This window comes from Mustelus asterias, chromosome 23 (genome assembly GCF_964213995.1).
Source record: "Mustelus asterias chromosome 23, sMusAst1.hap1.1, whole genome shotgun sequence".
Classification (NCBI taxonomy): domain Eukaryota; kingdom Metazoa; phylum Chordata; class Chondrichthyes; order Carcharhiniformes; family Triakidae; genus Mustelus; species Mustelus asterias.
In genome coordinates this window covers 12,276,414-12,285,421 of record NC_135823.1, presented here as the reverse complement: position 1 = coordinate 12,285,421, position 9,008 = coordinate 12,276,414, and the positions used below count along the sequence as shown (strand labels likewise).

Below are 9,008 nucleotides of genomic sequence, written 5' to 3'. Positions count from 1 at the left end.
ATAACACATTTTCATACATTGAAGCCGGGCTGCGGTGGTAAAAGCGTCGAATCTTAACCACTAGACCACCAGGGTCTCACCTTCCCGTTTCTCCCAGACAATGATTACAGCAATGTGCACAGTGCCAATTATCCACAGTCACACTCTCCTTCCAGTCTTGTGTACGTTAAGATTTAAAATTGTTCACAGTTTCACTCTGGCTTCCAGTGTGACGAAAGCAGAGCTGTGATGTTGTTCAGCAGATTTACCACAAGAAGCACCATTACTGAAGCACTACTACAGATGCACCATGGAAAGCATTCTTTCTGCTTGTATCACAACTTGGTATGGCTCCTGCTCTGCCCAAGGCCGCAAGAAACTACGAAAGGTCATGAAGGTAGCCCAGTCCATCACGCAAACCAGCTTCCATTGACTCTGTGTACACTTCCTGCTGCCTTGGAAAGGCAGCCAGCATAATTAAAGACCCCACGCACCCCGGACATACTCTCTTCCACCTTACCAATGTCAAAGGTCACGTACCAACCGACTCAAGAACAGCTTCTTCCCTGCCCATTAGACATTTGAATGGAACTACCTTGTATTAAGTTGATCTTTCTCTACACCCTGGTTATAACTGTAGCACTACATTCTGTACTCTCTCCTTTTCTTCTCCATGAACGGTATGTTTTGTCTGTATAGCGCGCAAGAAACAATACTTTTCACAGTATGGTAATACATGTGACAATAATCAATCAAATCAAATCAAATCAGATCAAATCAAAGGTTTATAAAGGTTTATAAAGGTTGATGCTAACACTACTTTTTGACTGTGGTGAGCAGCAATGAAATGTAATAGAGTAGAATGTATTGTTATTCATTTTGATAGGAAGAACCAGCAAGGGCCATGAGAATGTAAGTCGCCAGGAGCAATTGACGGGATTGTGCAAATGGACTGATTTTGTTTCTCCCTGTTGTTCAAACTGGTACAAGTATCAGTCCTGTTTTCGACCGTAAGTCATGCCAGCTTCTCTTAATTCATGTGCTGCACAGGAGCAATGAACCTTCGTTCCCTGGCCGGAAATCAAACCCTAGCCGCGGTGATGAAAGCGCCGAATCCTAACCACTAGAACACCAGGGAAGATATCGGCCTAGAATTTAACCTAAACGATCTGCACAAACTCACGCTTGATTTTCCTTTCAATTTTTTAACAAAATGTCTGTCCGACAATTACCTCTTGATAGAAGCAAATTACTGCGGGTGCTTCAATTTAAGAAAAAAAACAGTAAATACTGGAAATTCTCAACAGGCATGATGGCATCTGTGGAGAGAGAATAGAGCCAACATTTCTAATCTGTATAACCCTTCGTCAGAGCTGATGACAGAAAGAGAGGACAAAAAATTTACTGTAAGACTCAATGGGACATGTGACCCAATCCTACTCTATTAATTCTGTTCACTGGCAATACTAGTTCTGATAGCGATCGCTTCTACTGAAAGCGTTGATGAGTGTTTTGAGGCATTGAATTCTAGGCACCAGCATTTGTGGGGCAGAGTGATCGAATCCCATCACTGTCAGGTGTTGGCTTTAAACGTCATGAGTCCCTTTTCTCGAATATGTTATCCCGAAAATTTAATGCAGCAGGAAGTATCATTATTCCACTGCCTTTGACTTTCCAGCAACGCTACCCGAGGAAGCAATTCGGTGTCATATCTGATACTGTCAGGAAGTAGATTCAATGGAGTAAGACAAGGTCATATATTCCAATGAGCCTCCTCCATCATTTAATAAGGTCATGGCAAAATAAAGTCACCATAGTCCCAGGTGACTATAGGCTGTTATTTATTAATCTGACAATAAAATAAAAATATTGCGGATGCTGGAGATCTGAAATCACAACAGAAAATGCTGGATCAACTCAGCAGCCCTGGAGGGAAACAGAGTTAACGTTTCAGATCTAAATCATGCTCCTCCAGGGATATTCACTTTAGTTATGAAGCTTCAGATTAAGATGCTATAGAAAGATAAACGGAACAGTTTAAAAGTTGAGGACATTTTTTATTAATTAGCTGAGAATGCTCGAGAGTGCCAATGGCCCACTTATGAACAATATATCCCATATTCTAATCAGTGCGGTGAAGACAGTGGTGAAAGCGATGTGAATGAGGTAGTGTGGCTGGACGAGCTAAGGTATTATTCCAGGTTCTATTGTCTGTCGTGATTCGGCCTCAGTTTCCGCCTCTGCCAAGCTTCCTGGTTTGCTGTTTGAGGCGTGCTTGTTTCTCCTGAGGCCTCTATCACTCTGTGTGTGTGTTAATGTGATTCAGCTCACCGATGTGAAAAAGTTCATTTTTTCCAACACAAACCTGATTCAGAAGTTCAGAAGTTCATGTCAAAATGTTTCCGATAAAATAATTAAGGTGAGGTGAAAGATGTCAGAGGAGTTTGTAATGTTTAGAAGGAGGTGCAGCAAAGAAGAGGAAGGTGTGAATGATGTTACTGATCATTGAGAGGAATGCATTGTACCCTTCTGTAGGTCGAGCACCTTCTACACTTTGAAATCAGAACAATCTGAGATGCCAGGTGAAAAAGCACATTTGTCTTCACGTATTTTCGGACTTGAAGTAGCAGCAGCACCAAGTGCGCGGCTAGCTCAGTCGGTAGAGTATGAGACTTTTAATCTCAGAGACGTGGGTTCGAGCTCTACGTTGGGTGTTGCTGTTTTTAAGCTTTCCTGGGTGAACTCCAGCTCTCCATTCCTCCGGCAGTGCCACTGCTCAAACTGTGTCTTTCTCCATCCCGCTTTGGAAATCTTTGTTGCTAGTTTCTGAATTAAAGCTGCCTCTACTACACTGGAAGTCGAAGAATTAAGTGGTTCATTTGGCCAGAAGTTGTCTTTGACCATTTAGCACCAGATTTGGACCCAGATCTGGGAAATACTTGTGTCAATGGAAACAATAAAATCTACCCCAATATTAGCTAGATTTGACCTTGTATCATTATCTCGAACGTCAGCGCTTTGCAGCTTATCACTGTCCGTTTCCACTTCATGTTCTGCTGAGCATGACATTTACAACTAAAACGCAATACCGTAGCAATACCGTACACCTCCCTTACTGATAACAAGCACTGATGGTTGTTGCAGAAAAATATGTCTTCCCTGACCGGGAATCGAACCCGGGCCGCGGCGGTGAAAGCGCCGAATCCTAACCACTAGACCACCAGGGAAGCTGCGGAAAGCCACCTCAGAAAGCTGACTGATAAATGAAACCTTTGCCATTGTCATGTTTAGATTGAGCAAGATGGACTTCTTATTAGAAGTTAAATATTGGTGAAGACAACTATAGGACCCCTACAGTTCAAAACAGGAGAAATATATAATAGAGAGCAAGGTAATGGCAGCGCAATTAAACAACTACTTTAGTTCTGTCTCCACAGAGGAAGGCCCAAATAACTTCCTAGTAATGCTAAGGAAGCCAGGGTCTGGTGAGAAGGAGAGATTAAAGGAAGTTTGTATCACTAGAAAAATGCTGCTGGAGAATTTAATGGGACTGAATTTGATCAATCCCCTGGGCTTGATAATCTACAACCCAGGGTAGTAAAGGAGCTGGCCATTGAAGTAATTGATGTGTTGGTTGTCATCTTCCAAAATTCGGTAGAGTCTGGAACAATCCCAGCAGTCTAGAGGATGGCAAATGTTACCCCACTATTTAAAAATGAGGGAGGTAGTAAACGGAGTTGCAGACTGGTTAGTCTAACATAGGTAGTACGGAAAATGCCAGAGTCTGTTTTAAAGGAAGCGATAACAGAACATTTAGAAAATATCAGCGGGGTTAGACAATGTGAACGTGGATTTATGACAGGGAGATCATGTTTGACAAAACGCCTGGTGTTGCTTGAGGATATAATTAGATGAATTGTTAAGGGTGAACCAGTGGATGTGGTGTATTTGGCTTTTCAGAAAAAATTGGATAAAATCCCACATCACAGGTTAATGTGCAAAATTGAAATGCACGGGATTGGGGATAATATACCTGGAATGTCCCGTTTTGGTCTCCTTATCTAAGAAGGTATATAGTTACCATAGAGGGAGGCAGCGAAAGTTTGCAGACTGTTTCTTGGGATGACAGGAAATAGATAGATTTCTAGATTCTCAATGTTTCATGGGGAATGGGGAGAGTGTGGCATATAGTGCTGAAATAGAAGATCAGCCATGATTATGTTGAATGGTGGAGCAGGTTCGAAGGGCCAAGTCACCTACCCCGTTCCTGTTCTCTATATTTCTATCGACATTGGTTGAAAATTGGTTAACACAGTAAGAGTTTTAACAACACCAGGTTAAAGTCCAACAGGTTTATTTGGTAGCAAATGCCATTAGCTTTCGGAGCGCTGCTCCTTCGTCAGATGGAGTGGATATCTGCTCTCAAACATGAAGAACTTGTTTGAGAGCAGATATCCACTCCATCTGATGAAGGAGCAGCGCTCCGAAAGCTAATGGCATTTGCTACCAAATAAACCTGTTGGACTTTAACCTGGTGTTGTTAAAACTCTTACTGTGTTTACCCCAGTCCAACGCCGGCATCTCCACATCATGGAAATTGGTTAGCAGACAGGAAACAGAGAGTATGAATAAATATGTATTTTCAAGTGGCATGCAGTGACTAGTGAGGTCCTGCAGGGATCAGTGCTAGAACTCAGCTATTTACAAAATACACCAATGATTTGGATGAAGGAACCAAACGTAACATTTCCAAAGTTGCCAAAACACGAAATGTCGTGGGAATGTGAGTTGTGAGGAGGATGTTGAAGATGTTTCAAGGTGATTTCGACAAATTGAGTGAGTGGGTAGATGTAGATAAATGTGAGGTTGTCTAGTTTGACGGAGAAAACAGAACAGCAGAGTATTATTTAAATGTGGTATATGAGGTAATATTGACATACCTGGGTACCTTCATACACCAGTCACTGAAAACAAGCCTGCAGGTACAACAGTTTTCTATATCCACCTGGCAGGACGGAGAGGACCTCAGTTAACATCTCAAACAAAGAGCACACTTCCGCGACTGCAACACACTCTCAGTAATCTGCACGATTGTTGTTCTCAATTCTTAGTAATGTGATTTCACATCATTCTTTCCAATATAGAATTTTTTACCAACAGAGTCACAGCAAAACAAACTATTCAATGCAAAAAAATTAATGGATCAGATGGAGTTGTGGAGTAATTTATTTCACCCAGAAAGTGGGTTATAGAAATCGAGGCCTGTGCTGTGTTGAGGCAGAAATCTTCATTGGATTAAAAACAATACTTGGAAAAACATTTGAAGTCCTCCAATCTACAGGGATATAGAGAAACAGGTCCAGTGTGGGGTCAAACTGGATTTCTCAATCCTGAAGGCATGGACAGGATGAATTGAATCGCCTATTTTTAAGATAAATATTTCCATATTTCATAATTTCAATGTTTAAAAATGACGAGATTTTCCTTTGTGATTCATGAGTTTGTTCAATGAAAGGTTTGTGAAAGGTAACTGTGGAGAAGATTGTGGGTTTTCAGTGTGGGGCAGAATTAAATGGTCAACAGAGAAGCAGCACATTTCCAACCGGGTTCAATTCTGGCTTTGGGTCACAGTCTGTGTGGAGTTTGTGCATTCTCCCCGTGTCTGCGTGGGTTTCCTCCGGGTGCTCTGGTTTTCTCACACAGTCCAAAGATGTGTGGGTTAGGTTGATTGGCTGTGGTAAATTGATCCTCCTGTTGGAGGATTAGCAAGATAAATATGTGAGGTTATGGGAATAGGAACTGGGTGGAATTGTGTTCGGTGAATAATCCATAGGCCAAATGGTCTCTTTCTGCACTGTAGGGATTCGATGAATTCTATAGAAACCAGCCTCCCATCCAATGACTCTGTCTACATTCCCCGCTGCCTTGGAAAAGCAGCCAGCGTAATTAAGGACACCACGCATTCCGGACATACTTTCGTCCACCTTCTTCTATCAGGAAAAAGCTGCAAACGTCTGAGGTCAGGTAACAACTGACTCAAGAACAGTTTCTTCCCTGCTGCCATTAGACTTTTGAATGGACCTACCTCCCACTAAGTTGATGTTTCTCGACACCCTGGCTATGACTGTAACACAACTTTCTGCACTCTCTCCTTTCTTTCTCTATGAACGGTATGCATTGTCTCTGTAGCATGCAAGAAGCAATATTGTTCACCATATATCAATGCATGTGATTTTAATAAATCAAATCAAAACAAATCAAATCAAAGGTTTATAACAGGTTGATGCTAACACTGGTCTTTGAATGCGGTGAGTAGCAGTGAAATTTAATAGATTAGAATGTTCATTTAATAGATTAGAATATTCATTTTGAGAGGAAGAACCAGCAAGGGCAATGAAAATATCAATTGCCAGGTGCAATTGACAGGATTGTGCAAGTGGACTGATTTTGTTTCTCACGGATGTTCAAACTGGCACAAGCACCAGTCCTGTGTTCGTAAGTAAGTAATGCCAGCTTCTCTTAATTCATGTGCTGGATGGGAGCAATACATTTTTATTCTCTGACCGGCAATCGTACCCGGACCGCATCGGTGAAAGTGCTGAATCCAGGATGTCTCTGAAAGGGCAGAAAGCGTTCTGAAGGGAGTGGGTGAACAAACACGAACAAAGTATAAAAGTTGGGGTCTGATGTTGCCGTTGTATAGAACGTTGGTTCGGCCGCATTTGGAATACTGTGCCCAGTTCTGGTCGCCACACTACCAGAAGGACGTGGAGGCCTTAGAGAGAGTGCAGAGGAGGTTTACCAGGATGTTGTCTGGTATGGAAGGGCTTAGTTATGAGGAGAGATTGGGTAAACTGGGGTTGTTCTCACTGGAAAGACGGAGGATGAGGGGTGACCTAATAGAGTTGTATAAAATTATGAAAGGCATAGATAGGGTAAACGGTGGGAAGCTTTTTCCCAGGTCGGTGGTGACGTTCACAAGGGGTCATAAGTTCAAGGGTGGGGGGGGGGGAGGGGGGGGGAGGTTTAACACGGATATCAGAAGGACGTATTTTACACAGAGGGTGGTGGGGCCCTGGAATGCGCTGCCGGGAAAGGTGGTGGAGGCGGACACACTGGGAACGTTTAGGACTTATCTAGATAGCCACATGAATGGAGTTGGAATGGAGGGGTACAAAAGAATGGTCTAGTTTGGACCAGGGAGCAGCTTGGAGGGCCGATGGGCCTGTTCCTGTGCTGTATTGTTCTTTGTTCTTTGTTCAAACAGTTGTCGTTGTACATATTGGTACTAACGACATAGGTAGGAAGAGTTTTGAGGTCCTGCAGCAGTTTAGGGAGTTCGGTAGAAAGTTAAAAAGCAGGACCCCTAGGGTTGCAATCTCAGGATTACTCCCTGTGCCACGTGCCAGTGAGGCTAGAAATAGGAAGATAGTACAGTTCAGCACGTGGCTAAACAGCTGGTGTAGGAGGGAGGGGTTCAGATATCTGAACCATTGGGATCTCTTCCGTGGCAGGTGGGACATATACAATAAGTACGGATTGCATCTGAACTGGAGGGGCATGAATATTCTGGCTGGGAGGTTTGTTGGTGTCACACGGAAAAATTTAAACTAGTTTGGCAGGGGGTGGGAACCAAAGCAAAGGTGAATTAATTGAGGGGGAACCAAAGAGTAGGACCAATAAGACTCAGAGAAAGAGCAGGCAGGGTGTGGTTGCTAATCAAAGAGGGTCTGGTGGACTGAAATGCATTTGTTTCAATGTGAGAAGTGTAACAGGTAAGGCAGATTAACTTAGAGATTGGATTAGTACTTGGGACTGTGGTGTTTTTACCATTACAGAGACTTTGTTAGGGGAAGGACAGGATTGGCAGCTCAACATTCCAGGATGCAGATGTTTCAGGCAGGATAGAGGGGATATATAAGGGGTGAGGGAGTTGCATTACTGGTCAAGGAGAATATCACAGCTGTACTGTGGGAGGACACCTCAGAGAGCTCGTACAGCAAGGCAATATGGGTAGAGCTCAGGAATCGGAAGGGTGTAGTCACAATGTTGTGGGTTTACTACAGGCCGCCCAACAGCCAGCAGGAGATAGAGGAACAGATATGAAGGCTGATTTTGGCAAGGTGTAAAGTAACAGTGTTGTTGTGATGGGAGATTTTAACTTCCCCTATATTGACTGGGACTCACTTAGTGCTAGGGGCGTGGATGGGGCAGAGTTTGTATGGAGCATCCAGGAGGGCTTCTTGAAACAGTATGTAGGTAGTCCAACCAGGGAAGGGGTGGTACTGGACCTGGTATTGCGAAATGAGCCCGGCCAGGTGGTCAATATTTCAGCAGGGGAGCAGTTCGGCAACAGTGATGACAATTCAGTAAGCTTTAAGGCACTGATGGATAGAAATAAGTGTAGTCCTCAAGTTAAGGTGCTAAACTGGGGGAAGGCTAATTACAAGAATATTAGGCAGGGACTGAAGAATGTAGATTGGGGGCAGATGTTTGAGAGCAAATCAACGTCTGGCATGTGGGAGGCTTTCAAGTGTCAGTTGAAAGGGATTCAGGACTGGCACATTCCTGTAAAGATGAAGGATAAGTATGGCAAGCTTTGGGAACTTTGGATAACGAGAGATGTTGTGAGCCTAGTCAAAGAGAAAAAGGAAGCATTTGTCAAAGCTAGAAGGCTGGGGACACACAAAACAAGTGTGGAATACAAGGAAAGTAGAAAGAAACTTAAGCAAGGAGGAAGGAGGGCTAAAAGAGGTCATGGCCAACAGGATTAAGGAAAATCCCAAGGGTTTTTATGCATATATAAAGAACAAGAGGGTAGCCAGGGAGAGGGTTGGCTCACTCAAGGACAGGGGAGGGAATCTATGCATGGAACCAGAGGAAATGGGTGAGGTACTAAATGAGTACTTTGCGTCAGCATTCACCAAAGAGAAGGACATTGTGGATGATGATTCTCGGAAAGAGTGTGTAGATAGTTTGAGTCATGTTGAGATCAAAAAGGAAGAGGTTTTGGGGTTCTTGAGTAACAT

At 43.3% G+C, this 9,008-nt stretch overlaps 1 non-coding gene across 1 annotated transcript; it reads right to left on the bottom strand.

The window, feature by feature from the left end:
• Positions 1-3,134: 3,134 nt before the first annotated feature.
• Positions 3,135-3,206, bottom strand: trnae-uuc (transfer RNA glutamic acid (anticodon UUC)). Its single transcript has one exon. It is a non-coding gene; the product is annotated as a tRNA-Glu (tRNA).
• Positions 3,207-9,008: the final 5,802 nt, after the last annotated feature.